Source organism: Danio aesculapii, chromosome 17, assembly GCF_903798145.1.
Source record: "Danio aesculapii chromosome 17, fDanAes4.1, whole genome shotgun sequence".
In the NCBI taxonomy this organism is placed as follows: Eukaryota; Metazoa; Chordata; class Actinopteri; order Cypriniformes; family Danionidae; genus Danio; species Danio aesculapii.
In genome coordinates this window covers 45,486,579-45,495,643 of record NC_079451.1, presented here as the reverse complement: position 1 = coordinate 45,495,643, position 9,065 = coordinate 45,486,579, and the positions used below count along the sequence as shown (strand labels likewise).

Below are 9,065 nucleotides of genomic sequence, written 5' to 3'. Positions count from 1 at the left end.
TTTTGTGTTCAACAGAAGAAAAAATCTCAAACTAGTTCAGAACAAGTGAAGGGTGAGTAAATGATGACAGATTTTTCATTTTTGGGTAAACTGTTCCTTTAAATCATAATGAAAATTAACAAATATATATATATATATATATATATATATATATATATATATATATATATATATATATATATATATATATATATATATATATATATATATATATATGTATATATATATATGTATATATATATATATATATATATATATTAGCATGAAAATACTTGCATTTGTACTTGTCCTTTATGGGTCCTTTTGAAAGAGAAAACAAGCCAATCTTCATGGACAGCACTTGAACTTTTCCACTTCTGCCACTGTTAAAAGAAATCAAAAGAGGAAACATGGGGCTACTTCAATCTAAATGTCTTTCATTTGAACAATATTTTCTATCAGTGTTTCTTGGATAAGGCAACATGGTGGCTCAGTGGTTATTACTGTCACTTCACAGCAAGAAAGTCGCTGGTTCGAGTCCCAGCTAGGTCAGTTGGCATTTCTGTGTGGAGTTTGCATGTTCTCCCCGTGTTGGTGTGGGTTTCCAAAGTTCAAAGTCCAAAGACATGCGCTATAGGTGAATTGAATTAACTAAATTGGCTGTGTGTATGTGTGTGTGTTCATTCTGCTGTGGCGACACCTCATGAATAAAGGGACTAAGATTAAGGAAGTTAAGCTCTTAAGACAAGAAACTACTAGGTGAAATGGTAAGAAGTCAGACATGACCATGTGTTCCACAATCATATTAATCATATTATGAAAAAAAGTTTTTAAAGTTCTCTGAGGTGTTATTTTTGTTTAAATATGCAAATGGAGTTGTTATATAGGCTATTTTATTATTAAATATTCACACATTTGCAAAAATAGCCAAGCTGAGTTGCATTTTACTGACATATTAGAGTGGAAAGATCTGAAATAGAAAACAGCCAAAAATCTTAATAGATACACCTGTCCAACTGCTCATTAGCGCAAATTTCTAATCAGCCAATCACATGGCAGCAACTCAATGCATTTAGGCATGTAGACATGGTCAAGACGATCTGCCGCAGTTCAAACCAAGCATCAAAATGGGGAAGAAAGGTGATTTAAGTGACTTTGAGTCTGGCATGGTTGTTGGTGCCAGACGGGCTGGTCTGAGCATTTCAGAAACTGCTGATCTACTGGGATTTTCACGCACAACCATCTCTAGGGTTTACAGAGAATGGTCTGAAAAACAGTAAATATCCAGTGAGCGGCAGTTCTGTGGGCACAAATGCCTTGTTGATGCCAAAGGTCAGAGGAGAATTGCCAGACTGGTTCCAGCTGATAGAAAGGCTGATAGAACAGTAACTCAAATAACCACTCGTTACAACCGAGGTCTGCAGAAGAGCATCTCTGAACGCACAGCATGTCCAACCTAAAGGCGGATGGGCTACAGTAGCAGAAGTCCACAGCGAGTGCCACTCCTGTCAGCCAAGAACAGGAAACTGAAGCTACAATTTACACAGGCTCACCAAAACTGGACAATAGAAGATTGGAAAAACATTTTCTGATCTGATGAGATGATTTCTGCTGTGACATTCAGATGTTAGGGTCAGAATTTGGCATCAACAACATGAAAGCATGGATCCATCCTGCCTTGTATCAACGGTTCAGGCTGGTAGTGGTGGTGTAATGGTGTGGGGGATATTTTCTTCACACACTTTGAGCCCATTAGTACCAACTGAGCATTGTGTCAGTGCCACAGCCTATGTTGCTGACCATGTCCATCCCTTTATGACCACAGTGTACACATCTTCTAATGGATACTTCCAGCAGGATAGCACGTCATGTCATAAAGTGCAAATCATCTCAGACTGGTTTCTTGAACATGACAATAAGTTCACTGTACTCAAATGGCCTCTACAGTCACCAGACTTAATCCAATAGAGCACCTTTGGGATGCCTATTTTGCCTATTGTGTCTTCCCTCAAAAATGAACAGCGCTGTTAGTTTGTGCTAACAATTTAAGGTTAAAACTGTTTTAGGCTAGACATACACATAAATTCTTTTTAGTTTTAAAAGCCTATTATCATGGTGAATAGCATCTAAATATAGTAATAATAGTGTCGGCTTGTCCTCATGGCAAAAACAAGAAATATTACTGTAGGACTGCAAAAGAAATTAACATAAAGCATGACATCAAATATGCATGAGAGCAACCATTAAAGAGAGAATCGCCTGCAATAGTTTAGAGGTCATGAGATTTGTATTTTATTCTTATGAGAACATTAACAATGGCAATAGAAAGTACTAGGACGACTTAGTCAGAATTAATAATATATAAATGCCATTGCGTTATTAAATAAAGCATTTTGAACCAAAGGAAAACTTTTATTCAGAACTATTGGAGATGTTTTGTTGTAGCTTTTTTTTTATATTTAGATAAATACCACTTGTTTATTTATTTACATGTTTGTTTGTTCATTCATTCATTCATTCATTTATTTATATACAGTATTTATGCATGTATTTATTTATTTGCTTGTTTATTTATTTATTTCCAAATATATTACTTTATGCATTATTATTATTATTATTATCATCGTTATTATTGTTGTTATTAATATTATTATTATTATTATTATTATTGTTGTTGTTGTTATTATTGTTATTATTATTATTATTATTATTATTGTTGTTGTTATTATTATTATTATTATTATTGTTATTATTATTATTATTATTATTATTATTATTATTATTATTATTATTATTATTATTATTATTAACAGTTTATTTTTATTTTTATTAAAAAATTACTAAGCTTGTCACCTTATTTCCTCAGTTGTTGATTACATTAAGACTTGGAAACAATTTGTTATCACAAGCTTTCTGAAAAGATGTTTAAATATGCAAATAATACATGATTATTTATTTATATATGCAGTGAATTGCATACATTTTCAGAACAGAACAAACAGCTAAGGATCTGATAGCCAGACTCAAAATTCATGTTTTATTTTGCTCACAAATTAGTTAATTTAGAATACTTTTGCATCACTCTGTACATGAGTAAATACATAAAAATATATAAATCAGAATGATACTTATTAATAAGCACGTATATAAAAACTTTCAGGTAATACATAAAACTGGAATCTTTAGTGCATATATGTAAGTGAAAATGAGTGGAGATTTTTGGCTTCTGAGTGCATAAAAAAGTCCTGAATGGGTTTATTGGCATATACAGTCTTATACATATGTGAAGAAATTATGTAGGACACCCTGTTGAATCTCATAGTTTTTTTATATTACGACATAATTTAAAAAACACGATCTGGTCCTTGGCAGGTTAAATCTCAGATGAACAACATCTTATGGCACCTCACATGGTGTCAATATTTATTTTAAGATAGAAAATGAATTGTTGAGAACATTTTTTTATTCAGACGCCTGTAGATGTTTAGCAGTAATAATTAAAGTCCTGATTTTCTGGATGAGCTTTTCAATCTCTCCGATTGTTCTGGAGGAGTTTTGGAGATGCATTTCAGTCAGGACGTGCTCTAGACATTGACTTAGTAATGAGCACCTTGATGTTTAGAGTTTTCTTATTCTTCGGCTGTTGTGTTATAGATTTGCTGCTGTGTTTGAGATCATTGCCAATTTTGGCTCTGCTTTATCTAAGCAACAAAGACTGTGTTCACACACATTTGAAGTTCCAGACCAACTGTAATGATTGGGTTGGTATCAAAAGATCCAAATGCCGAGGCAAAATTCAGGCAAGGTTAATATGGCAATCCAAATAAGTAGTCATTGTAACGTGCGAATATGTCAAGACAGGTGGCAAAACCACATAAAATAGTAAACAAACAAGGGGTCAAAAACACGGCAAAATACTTAGTAATGCTCATTATGGAAACAAGACTCAGCACTGGATGTGTGAGTGTGTGATGTATATATAGTCCCAGTAATCAGTCATGATGAGCTTCAGCTTTGTGATGTAATGAAGGGATGACCTGGAACTGGTGTGTGATTGCAGTACATGATTGGATATGTAGTTCAGTTCAGTGGGAGATGTGATGTGTAGAGTGCCCTCTAGCGTGTCTTGGTGACTATGACACCAACACACTGGTCGAACATCTGCTCATCCTCAGTTCAGGCATTTGATTAACACCGCCTGAATTATTTTTGCTAAATAATCGTTCAGCTTTTAATTTAATTGTAATTGTTCATTTTAATTTAGCTTTAATCGTCTAGCAAAATTTGCTGCAGAACTATTTTTATTGCTGCAGAACTATAAACATGTAAAGCTTGCAGTTCGTCACTTCAGCCTAAATGAACAAATGATTTTTTTTTTCGGTCACCTCATACTTCAGACTCGCTTCAGTTGCACATTGTTGTAGTAGTATTAGTTGTAGTAGACGTTGTTGTAGTAGTAGTCACTGTTGTAGTAGTATCAGTAGTAGTAGTCGTTATAGTAGTAGTCGTTGTTATAGTAGTATCAGTAGTAGTAGTCATAGTTGTTGTAGTAGATGTTGTTGTAGTTATTGTTGTAGTAGTATCAGTAGTAGTAGTCGTTGTTGTAGTAGTATCAGTAGTAGTAGTCGTTGTTGTGGTAGTATCAGTAGTAGTAGTCATTGTTATAGTAGTATCAGTAGTAGTAGTCATTGTTATAGTAGTAGTAGTTGTTGTTATAGTAGTATCAGTAGTAGTAGTCGTCGTTGTTATAGTAGTATCAGTAGTAGTAGTCGTTGTTATAGTAGTAGTCATTGTTATAGTAGTATCAGTAGTAGTAGTCGTTGTTGTAGTAGTATTAGTAGTAGTAGTCGTTGTTATAGTAGTATCAGTTGTAGTAGTCATTGTTGTAGTAGTATCAGTAGTAGTAGACGTTGTTGTAGTAGTATCAGTAGTAGTAGTCGTTGTTGTAGTAGTATCAGAAGTAGTAGTCGTTGTTTTAGTAGTATCAGTAGTAGTAGTCATTGTTATAGTAGTAGTCATTGTTATAGTAGTATCAGTAGTAGTAGTCGTTGCTGTAGTAGTATCAGTAGTAGTAGACGTTGTTGTAGTACTATCAGTAGTAGTAGTCGTTGTTATAGTAGTATCAGTAGTAGTAGTCGTTGTTGTAGTAGTATCAGTAGTAGTAGTCGTTGTTATAGTAGTATCAGTAGTAGTAGTCATTGTTGTAGTAGTATCAGTAGTAGTAGTCATTGTTGTAGTAGTATCAGTAGTAGTAGTCGTTGTTATAGTAGTAGTCGTTGTTATAGTAGTATCAGTATTAGTAGTCATTGTTGTAGTAGTATCAGTAGTAGTAGTCGTTGTTGTAGTAGTATCAGTAGTAGTAGTCGTTGTTGTAGTAGTATCAGTAGTAGTAGTCATAGTTGTAGTAGTATCAGTAGTAGTAGTCGTTGTTGTAGTAGTATCAGTAGTAGTAGTCATAGTTGTAGTAGTATCAGTAGTAGTAGTCGTTGTTATAGTAGTATCAGTAGTAGTAGCCGTTGTTGTAGTAGTATCAGAAGTAGTAGTCGTTGTTGTAGTAGTATCAGTAGTAGTAGTCGTTGTTGTAGTAGTATCAGAAGTAGTAGTCGTTGTTGTAGTAGTATCAGTAGTAGTAGTCGTTGTTGTAGTAGTATCAGTAGTAGTAGTCATTGTTGTAGTAGTATCAGTAGTAGTAGTCGTTGTTGTAGTAGTATCAGTAGTAGTAGTCGTTGTTGTAGTAGTATCAGTAGAAGTAGTCGTTGTTATAGTAGTATCAGTAGTAGTAGTCGTTGTTATAGTAGTATCAGTAGTAGTAGTCATTGTTGTAGTAGTATCAGTAGTAGTAGTCATTGTTGTAGTAGTATCAGTAGTAGTAGTCGTTGTTGTAGTAGTATCAGAAGTAGTAGTCGTTGTTGTAGTAGTATCAGTAGTAGTAGTCGTTGTTGTAGTAGTATCAGTAGTAGTAGTCGTTGTTGTAGTAGTATCAGTAGTAGTAGTCGTTGTTGTGGTAGTATCAGTAGTAGTAGTCATTGTTATAGTAGTATCAGTAGTAGTAGTCGTTGTTATAGTAGTATCAGTAGTAGTAGTCATTGTTATAGTAGTAGTAGTTGTTGTTATAGTAGTATCAGTAGTAGTAGTCGTCGTTGTTATAGTAGTATCAGTAGTAGTAGTCGTCGTTGTTATAGTAGTATCAGTAGTAGTAGTCGTTGTTATAGTAGTAGTCATTGTTATAGTAGTATCAGTAGTAGTAGTCGTTGTTGTAGTAGTATTAGTAGTAGTAGTCGTTGTTATAGTAGTATCAGTTGTAGTAGTCATTGTTGTAGTAGTATCAGTAGTAGTAGACGTTGTTGTAGTAGTATCAGTAGTAGTAGTCGTTGTTGTAGTAGTATCAGAAGTAGTAGTCGTTGTTTTAGTAGTATCAGTAGTAGTAGTCATTGTTATAGTAGTAGTCATTGTTATAGTAGTATCAGTAGTAGTAGTCGTTGCTGTAGTAGTATCAGTAGTAGTAGACGTTGTTGTAGTACTATCAGTAGTAGTAGTCGTTGTTATAGTAGTATCAGTAGTAGTAGTCGTTGTTGTAGTAGTATCAGTAGTAGTAGTCGTTGTTATAGTAGTATCAGTAGTAGTAGTCATTGTTGTAGTAGTATCAGTAGTAGTAGTCATTGTTGTAGTAGTATCAGTAGTAGTAGTCGTTGTTATAGTAGTAGTCGTTGTTATAGTAGTATCAGTATTAGTAGTCATTGTTGTAGTAGTATCAGTAGTAGTAGTCGTTGTTGTAGTAGTATCAGTAGTAGTAGTCGTTGTTGTAGTAGTATCAGTAGTAGTAGTCATAGTTGTAGTAGTATCAGTAGTAGTAGTCGTTGTTGTAGTAGTATCAGTAGTAGTAGTCATAGTTGTAGTAGTATCAGTAGTAGTAGTCGTTGTTATAGTAGTATCAGTAGTAGTAGTCGTTGTTGTAGTAGTATCAGAAGTAGTAGTCGTTGTTGTAGTAGTATCAGTAGTAGTAGTCGTTGTTGTAGTAGTATCAGAAGTAGTAGTCGTTGTTGTAGTAGTATCAGTAGTAGTAGTCGTTGTTGTAGTAGTATCAGTAGTAGTAGTCGTTGTTGTAGTAGTATCAGTAGTAGTAGTCGTTGTTGTAGTAGTATCAGTAGTAGTAGTCGTTGTTGTAGTAGTATCAGTAGAAGTAGTCGTTGTTATAGTAGTATCAGTAGTAGTAGTCGTTGTTATAGTAGTATCAGTAGTAGTAGTCGTTGTTGTAGTAGTATCAGTAGTAGTAGTCGTTGTTGTAGTAGTATCAGTAGTAGTAGTCGTTGTTGTAGTAGTATCAGAAGTAGTAGTCGTTGTTGTAGTAGTATCAGTAGTAGTAGTCGTTGTTGTAGTAGTATCAGTAGTAGTAGTCGTTGTTGTAGTAGTATCAGTAGTAGTAGTCGTTGTTGTAGTAGTATCAGTAGTAGTAGTCGTTGTTGTAGTAGTATCAGTAGAAGTAGTCGTTGTTATAGTAGTATCAGTAGTAGTAGTCGTTGTTATAGTAGTATCAGTAGTAGTAGTCGTTGTTGTAGTAGTATCAGAAGTAGTAGTCGTTGTTGTAGTAGTATCAGTAGTAGTAGTCGTTGTTGTAGTAGTATCAGTAGTAGTAGTCGTTGTTGTAGTAGTATCAGTAGTAGTAGTCGTTGTTGTAGTAGTAGTCGTTGTTGTAGTATTATCAGTAGTAGTAGACGTTGTTGTAGTAGTATCAGTAGTAGTAGACATTGTAGTAGTAGTAGTCGTCATTGTTGTTGTGGCTCTAGCAGGACGTGGATCGCTTTCGTTCTAAAATACCATTTTAAAACTAAGATCATTTAGTGTAAATGGGGCCTAAGTGTGTATTACTCACGAGCGGGTCGTGCTGCGACAGGGACGGGATAGAGGAACGCGATGCCAGCTCAGCATCGTGATGTCTATCGGCCATCGGCTGTAGTAACCTAGGCTGTAGTAGCAGCTGTAGTAGCATTAGTAATTTCTGTAGTAGTAGTAGTTGGTGTAGTACTTGTAATTATTATTAGAATTATTATTATTGTTGTTGTCAGTTATTATTACTGTTTACTTTTTTTACTGTCATTATTACTATTATTGCATTACTATCATTGTTGTCACTTCTTACCACTGATTGGTTTCTTTCTATCTATGTTTTATTTATATCTATGTGATTTGCGTTATTTATTAACTGTTATGCATGTTGTTTATACAGTATGTATCTAATTTATATGTATTCTAATTTAAATAAATACTCCAGTCTCTCATCAAATCTTGACCAATCAAATGCTCTCTAGTATCTGACATGCTCCGCCCAAAAATTTATTTTTTATTTAATGCGCTTGGGCTCAACCACTTTCACTGGCAGAGCTGTGATAAACTAAACCTATTGGCTGTTTTTTAAAAAGGGAGGAGCTACTCTATGTCCCGCCCCCTCTTCGTGTTTCACTTGAAATTATGTCAAACATCGAATAAAAAATGCACTTCACGAGAGCTTTGAGTGTCTAAATGAATTTTATCAAGGCCGTATATTCAAGATAAGACCCTTATACAGACCTGTCATAGACTTTCAGCAGCCAGTTGAGACACATATCCACACACAGAGGGACATTGACCAGATCCGGGTGCACCTGCTGGAGCTCACAGTAGATGGTGCACAGGCAGTTTATGATGCCTGGGATCTCCAGCAACTGCCCATTATGTGTGAGTTTGTGTTGATCAAAGACACTCTGAGCGATGCTGAGCTCCAAAAGGTCCACTGAAACAGATAAAAAAACGCTTTTCACATACCATTTCATCTCCACTCATTTCTGGCTCCACAATGAACTCCATTCAGTGCATTTTAATGAAAGTCGCCAGAGCGTAACTCATCCGTTGGTGTCTAATGAAAATCCCCTACTGAAAAGGCAGCAGAATAAAATTATATTTCTTATCAGCATTCATCGGATTTGCAACCAATTATACATTTCAACAACTAACATTACCCACCATGCGAAGATACGAAGCAAAAAGCAGCTGTCGTCTATTAGCAAAAACACCATCTACAGTAAGTAACCTGACCGAAGGCTTATTTCTGC

At 34.8% G+C, this 9,065-nt stretch overlaps 1 long non-coding RNA gene across 1 annotated transcript; it reads right to left on the bottom strand.

The window, feature by feature from the left end:
* Nucleotides 1-276: 276 nt before the first annotated feature.
* On the bottom strand, nucleotides 277-9,065 carry LOC130244070 (uncharacterized). Its single transcript, XR_008839196.1, has 3 exons — nucleotides 8,977-9,065; nucleotides 8,545-8,746; nucleotides 277-362 (listed from the first exon to the last, which is right to left on the bottom strand). It is a non-coding gene; the product is annotated as an uncharacterized LOC130244070 (long non-coding RNA).